This window comes from Myotis lucifugus, unplaced genomic scaffold (genome assembly GCF_000147115.1).
Source record: "Myotis lucifugus unplaced genomic scaffold, Myoluc2.0 scaffold_29, whole genome shotgun sequence".
Classification (NCBI taxonomy): Eukaryota; Metazoa; Chordata; class Mammalia; order Chiroptera; family Vespertilionidae; genus Myotis; species Myotis lucifugus.
Window position 1 is genome coordinate 4529619 of NW_005871077.1, and position 7759 is coordinate 4537377.

Here is a 7759-nt window from a genome sequence, read left to right on the forward strand (position 1 = left end):
TTTTTTTCCTAGAAAATGATCCATTTACTTTTGGAAAGAAGATATATTCTGTTACTTTGAGTGAAATGTTCTAAAAATATAAGAGAAATTTATTTGCTTTAATGTGTTATTTAAGGCCACTATTTCTGTGTTGATGTTCTCTCTGGATGATTTATCGATTGGTGTCAATGGGTTGTTAAAGTTCCTTAATATTGCTGTATTTCTATTGATCTCTGTCTGCATGTCCATCAATATTTGCTTTATATTTTTAGGTGCTCCTATGTTGGGTGTGTATATGTTTACAAGGATTATAGCCTCTTTTTGGATTGATCCTTTATTATTATACTAGAGGCCTGGTGCACAAAATTTGTGCACTCAGGGTGGGGGGTCCCTCAGCCCGTCCTGTGCCCTCTCGTAGTTCAGGAGCTCTGGGAGATGTCTGACTGATGGGTTTGGCCCGTTCCCAAGGGGGAGCGGGCCTAAGCCAGCAATCAGACATCCTTAGCACTGCCACAGAGGTGGAAGAGGCTCCGACCAGCACTGCTGCACTCACCAGCTATGAGCCCGGCTTCTGGCTGAGCGGCCCTCCCCCTGTGGAAGCGCACTGACCATCAGGAGGCAGCTCCTGCACTGAGCATCTGACCCCTGGTGGTCAGTGCATGTCATAGTGACCAGTCGTTCCACCATCAGGCCAAAACTGGTTCTCCGACATCCCCCAAAGGGTTCCAGATTGCGAGAGGTCACAGGCCAGGCCAAGGGACCCCACTGGTGCACCATTGGGACCGGGGAAGGATGCAAGAGGTTGGCCAGCCAGGGAGAGACCATGAGAGGCTCAAGGGCATGCCTGGCCCATCTCGCTCAGTCCTGATTGGCTAGACCCCAGCAGCAAGCTAACCTACTGGTTGGAGCATCTGTCCCCTGGTGGTCAATGCAAGTCATAGCAACTGGTTGGCCAGTCGACTGTATACCCCTTGGTGGACAGTGAAAATCATAGGAAACAGTTGAGCAGCCTCAGCATATCATTAGCATATTATGCTTTTTAAAAAATATATTTTATTGATTTTTTACAGAGAGGAAGGAAGGGAGAGGGATAGAGAGTTAGAAACATGAGAGAGAAACATCCATCAGCTGCCTCCTGCACACCCCCTACTGGGGATGTGCCTACAACCAAGGTACATGCCCTTGACTGGAATTGAACCTGGGACTCTTCAGTCCACAGGCCGATGCCCTAGCCAATAAGCCAAACTGGTCAGGGCATCATATTACGCTTTGATTGATTGAATGGCTGACCAGATAACTGGACACTTAGCATATTAGGCTTTTATTATATATCTAATTTTTGTCTCTTATTATAGTCTTATTTTTTAAATTTTGTTTTATTGCTTAAAGTATTACAAAGAGTATTATATATGTCTCCTTTTTTCCCCTTTCTTGACATTCCCCAAGCCTCCCCTATCCCCCAGTGTCTTATGTCCATTGGTTATGCTTATATGCATGCATACAAGTCCTTCGGTTGATGTCTTACCCCATCCCCCACCCCGCAACCCTCCCCAGCCTTCCCACTGTAGTTTGATAGTCTGTTCGATGCTGCTCTGCCTCTGTATCTATTTTTGTTCATCAGTTTATAATGGTATTTATTATCCATAAATGAGTGAGATCATGTGGTATTTTTCTATCATTGTCTGGCTTATTTCACTTAGCATAATGCTCTCCAGTTCCATCCATGCTGTTGCAAATGGTAAGAATTCCTTCTTTTTTACAGCAGCGTAGTATTTCATTGTGTACCTGTACCACAGTTTTCTAATCCATTCATCTGCTGATGGGCATTTAGGCTGTTTCCAGATCTTCACTATGGTAAATTGTGCTGCTATGAACATATGGGTGCATATATGCTTTCTGATTGGTGTTTCTGGTTTCTTGGGATATATTCCTAGGAGTGGGATCACTGGGTCAAATGGGAGTTCCATTTTTAGTTTTTTGAGGAAACTCCATACTGTCTTTCATAGTGGCTGCACCAGTCTGCATTCCCACCAGCAATGCACAAGTTCCCTTTTCTCCGCATCCTCTCCAGCACTTGTCATTTGTTGATTTGTTGATGATTGCCATTCTGACAGGTGTGACATGTTACCTCATTGTTGTTTTGATTTGCATCTCTCAGATGATTAGTGACTTTGAGCATGTTTTCATATGTCTCTTGGCTTTCTGAATGTCCTTTTTTGAAAGGTGTCGATTTAGGTCCTTTGCCCATTTTTTTTATTGGATTGTTTATCTTCCTTTTGTTAAGTTGTATGAGTTCCCTATAAATGCTGGAGATTAAACCCTTATCAGTGATAACATTTGCAAATATGTTCTCCCATGCAGTGGGCTTTCATGTTGTTTTGTTGATGGTTTCTTTTGCTGTGCAGAAGTTTTTTATTTTGATGTAGTCCCATTTGTTTATTTTCTCTTTAGTTTCCAATGCCCTAGGAGCAGTATCAGTGAAGAAAATTGCTTCGGCATATGTCTGAGATTTTGTTGCCTTTGGATTCCTCTAGTATTTTTATGGTTTTCTGTCTTAAATTTAAGTCCTTCATCCATTTTGAGTTTATTTTTGTTTATGCTGTAAGTTGGTGGTCTAGTTTTATTTTTTTTGCATGTATCTGTCCAGTTTTCCCAACACCATTTATTGAAGAGACTGTCTTGACTCCATTTTATGTTCTTGCCTCCTTTGTCAAATATTAATTTAGTATATTGGTTTGGGTCGATTTCTGGGTTCTCTATTCTATTCCATTGATCTATGTGTCTGTTCTTGTGCTAGTACCAGGCAGTTTTGAGAACAGTGGCTTTGTAATACAGTTTTATATCTGGTATTGAGATCCCACCTACTTTTTTCTTCTTTCTCAAGATCGCTGCAGCTATTCGGGGTCTTTTTTTATTCCAGATGAATTTTTGGAGAGTTCGTTCTAGGTCTGTGAAATATGCCGTTGGTATTTTAATGGGAAGTGCCTTGAATTTATAGATTGCTTTGTGTAGTATGGACATTTTAATGATGTTGATTCTACCAATCCATGAACATGGTATGTTCTTCCATCTGTTTATGTCTTCCTCTATCTCTTTTTTCAACTTTCTTTAGTTTTCTGAGAAGAGGTCTTTTGCCTCTTTAGTTAAGTTTATTCCTAGGTATCTTAATTTTTTTGGTGTGTTGGTAAATGGGATTGCTTTTTTAGTCTCTCTTTCTGTAAGTTCACTATTGGTGTATAGAAATACCTTAGATTTCTTGGCATTAATTTTGTATCCTGCTAAATTGCCGAATTCATTTATCAAGTCTGATATTTTTTGATGGAGTCTTTAGGGCTTTTTATGTACAATATCATGTCATCTGCGAATAAGGACAGTTTTATTTCTTCTTTTCCAATTTGGATGCCTTTTATTTCTTCTTCTTGTCTGATCACAATGGCTAATACTTCCAGTACTATGTCGAACAGTAGTGGTGAGAGTGGACATCCCTGTCTAGTTCCTGTTCTTAAAGGATATGGTTTTAGTTTTTGTCCATTGAGTATGATGTTGGCTGTGGGTTTTTCATATATGGCTTTTATTATGTTGAGTTATGACCCTTCTATTCCCACCTTGCTGAGAGTTTTTATCAAAAATGAGTGTTGGATTTTGTCAAATGCTTTGTCTGCATCAATTGATATGACTTTTTTTTCTCTCAATTTGTTTATGTGATGTATCATGTTTATTGATTTGCAGATATTGTACCATCCTTGCATCCCTGGGATAAATCCTACTTGGTTATGATGTATGATCTTTCTGATGTTCTGCTGGATCTAATTTGCTAAGATTTTGTTGAGGATTTTGGCATCTATATTCATGAGGGATATTGGCCTGTAATTCTCTTTCATTGTGTTGTCTTCCCCTGGTTTTGGTATGAGGGTGATGCTGGCTTCATAGAATGAGCTTGGAAGTGTTTCTTCCTCTTGGATTTTTTGTAGTAGTCTGAAGAGGATAGGTTTTAGTTCTTCCTTGAATGTTTGGTAAAACTCCCCTGTGAAGCCGTCTGGCCCTGGGCTTTTGTTTGCTGGAAGCTTTTTGATGACTGCTTCATTTTCTTCCATAGTTATTGGCCTATTGAGATTTGTAGATTCTTCCTGATTGAGTTTTGGAAGGTTGTATTTTTCTAGGAATATGTCCATTTCCTCCAGGTTTTCTGGTTCTAGAGTTGTTCATAGTATTTTCTAACAATCCTTTGTATTTCTGTGGGGCCTGTTGTTATTTCACCTCTATCATTTCTGATTTTGTTTATTTGGGTCCTCTCTCTTTGCTTCTTGGTGAGCCTGGCTGGAAGCTCATCAATCTTGTTTTTCCTTTCAAAGAACCAGCTGTTTGTTTCATTGATCTTCTGTGTTGTTTTTTTGGTCTCTATGCCATTCATTTCTGCTCTGATCTTTATTATATCCTTCCTTCTGGATACTGTAGTCTTTTCTTGTTGCTCTCTTTCTAATTTTTTGAGTTGTAAAGTTAGATGATTTATTACCATTTTTTCTTGTTTTTTGAGGTAGGCCTGTAGAGCTATAAACTTTCCTCTCAGGACTGCTTTCATTGTGTCCCATAGATTTTGGATTGTTGTGCTTTTATTGACATTAGTTTCCAGGCTTATTTTAATTTCATCTTTGATCTTTTTGGTAACCCAATCATTGTTTAATAGCATGCTTCTCAGCTTCCAAGTGTTTGAATTATTTGGGTTGTTTTTATTGTAGTTTATTTCTAATATGTTGTTGTGGTCTGAGAAAATGCTTGATACGATTTCAATCTTCTTGAATTTGAGAAAACTTTGCTTGTGACCCAATATGTGGTCTACTTTTGAGAATGTCCCATGTGCACTTGAGAAGAATGTATATTCCGTGGCTTTGGGGTGAAATGCTCTGAAGATGTCAATTAAGTCTATTTGATCTAGTGAGTCATTTAGGCTTGCTTTTTCTTTGCTGACTTTTATTTCTAGAGGATTTATCCAGTCATGTCTGTGGTATATTTAAGTCCCCTACTATGATTGTATTGTTGTCGATCTCTCCCTTGATATTTTCCAGGAGTTTTTTTTTTTTTGTATTTGGGTGCTCCTACATTGGGTGCATATATGTTTATCAGGGTTATATCCTCTTGATGTATCTATCCCTTTAATACTATGAAGTGGCCTTCCTTATCTCTTATTTTGGCCTTCACTATGAGATCTATTTTGCAGATATAAGTATTGCTACCCAAGCTTCTTTTTTTTCATTTCCATTTGCCTGAAAGATATTTTTCCATCCCTTCACTTTCAGTCTGTGTGAGTTCCTTCTTCTGAGGTGGGTCTCTTGTAGACAGCAAATGTATGGATCATGTTTTTTTATCCATTCAGCCACTCGATGTCTTTTGACTGGAGCATTTAGTCCATTTACATTTAAAGTTATTATTGAAAGGTACTTGTTTGTAGTCATTTCTTTTTTTGTGTGGCTGTTTTCTTTCTGAGCTTTTTATTTCTTCTTTTTACACCAGTCTCTTTATCATTTCTTGCATTGCTGGCTTGGTGGTGATAAACTCCCTTAGCATTTTTTTGTCTGTGAAGCTTCTTATTTCCCCTTCAATTTTGAATGATAGCGTTGCTGGATAGAGTATTCTTGGATTCAGTCCCTTGCTTTGTATCACTTTGTAAATTTCCATTCATTCTTTTCTGGCCTGATGCGTTTCTGTTGAGAAATCATTTGATAATCTAATGTTAGATCCCTTGTATGTAACTTTCCATCTCTGTCTTGCAGCCTTTAAGATTCTGTCTTTGTCCTGAACATTTGCCATCATAATTATGATGTGTCTTGGTGTGGGTCTTTTTGGGTTCATCTTGTTTGGGACTCTCTGTGCTTGTGTGACTTTTTTCTTCCCCACCTCAGGGAAGTTTTCGGACAATATTTCTTCGAATAGTTTTTCTAATCCTTGTTCCTCTTCCTGTTGTTCTTGCACCCCTGTTATTCGTATGTTGCTTCGTTTCATTTGTCCCATAGCTCCCTTAGGCTCTCCTCCTGTCTTTTAATTTTTTCTCCAATTGCTGTTCAGTTTGGGTGTGTTTTGCTTCCCTGTCTTCTAATTTGCTAATTCGGTCCTCTGCTTCTCCTAGTCTACTTTTGAAACTTTCCATGGTGTTTTTTATTGCAGCTATACCACTCTTCATTTCTTCTTGATTCTTACATAAGTTGTTGATTTTTTCATCCATCTGGTTTATGCACTCTAGGACCCTTATTCTGAATTCTTTTTCTGACATATTGCATGCCTCTGTTTCACTTAACCGCTTTTCTGGTGATCCATCCTTTTCTTTCCTTTGGGTTTTTTTTTTGTCTACCTATTTTTGGTCTCACCAACTGATCTAGATGTTGAGTCATGCAGGGGCTGCTCCTTGGGTGGTAGTGGTTTCTTGGGCTGCAGTTGCCCCTCAAGTGGTCGCAGTAGTGACTACTCCTCAGTTGGCAGCGGCTTCTCTTGTGGGTGCTGTTTGCAGAAGTGTTGTCTCCTCTGGCTCGTAGGTGAGGCTGCCTGCCCCTCTGCTATTCCTTGGACAGGGGTGGGCTGATCACAAGGCTGCTTCTCTTTAGGTGGGGGCAGGCTGAGCGCGGCTGCTGCTCCTTGGACAGGAGCGGGCTGTTCACGTGGCTTCTGCTCCTCAGATGGGTGTGGACTGCTCACGTGGCTGCTGCTCCTTGGATCAGGCTGGATGCACGCTGCTGCTGTTCCTCAGCTGGGGTGGGCTGCTTGTGAGACTGCTGCTTTTTGGACAGGGGCAGGTTGCTTAAAGGGCTACTGCTCCTTGTATGGTTCCAGCCTGCTCGTGCAGCTGCTGCTCCTCAGATGGAGGACGGGCTTCTTGCATGGCTGCTGCTCCCTCGGTGGGAGTGAGCTGCATGTGTGGCTGCTGCTCCTCAGATGGGGTGGGCTGCTTGTGAGGCTGCTGCTTTTTGGACAGGGGCAGGTTGCTTAAAGGGCTACTGCTCCTTGTATGGGTCCAGGCTGCTCGTGCAGCTGCTGCTCCTCAGATGGAGGACGAGCTTCTTGCATGGCTGCTGCTCCCCAGGTGGGAGTGAGCTGCACGTGTGGCTGCTGCTCCTCAGATGGGGGCGGGATGCTCACCCAGCTGTTGCTCGTCGGACAGGTGCAGGCTGCGTGGGGCTGCTGCTCCTTGGACCAGTGTGGGCTGCGCAGGGCTGCCGCTCCTCAGATGTGGTCAGTCTTTCTGTTTGTGTGGTTGCTGCTCCTCGTACGGGAGCTGTCTCCTCGTGTGGCTGCTGCTCCTCAGACAAGGGATGGGTTGCTTGAGTGGCTGCTTCTCTTCAAGTGGGAGTGAGTTGCACATGTGTCTGCTGCTCCTTGGATGGGAGCTGGCTGCTCACCCAGCTGCTGCTTGTCGGGCAGGTGCAGGATGTGTGTGTCTGCTGCTCTTCGGACCAGTGTGGACTGCGCAGGGCTGCCACTCCTCAGACATGGGTTGTCTGCTCTTTTGGCTGCTGCTCCTCTGACTGGGGGAGGCTGCTCAGGTGGCTACTGCTCCTTGAATGGGAGTGGGCTGCTTGCAGCGATGCTGTTCCTCATATGGGTATGGGCTGCTCACACTGCTGCTGCTCCTCGTATGGGGGAAGGCTGCTTGTGCAGCTGCTGCTTCTTGGATGGGGGCAGGTTTCTAGCACAACTACTGCTCCTCAGACAGGAGGAGGGTGTGGGCTGTGCAGCTGCTGCTCCTTGGATTAGGGGCGAGAAAAGAGAGCATAAATGATATCGAAGAGAGCAA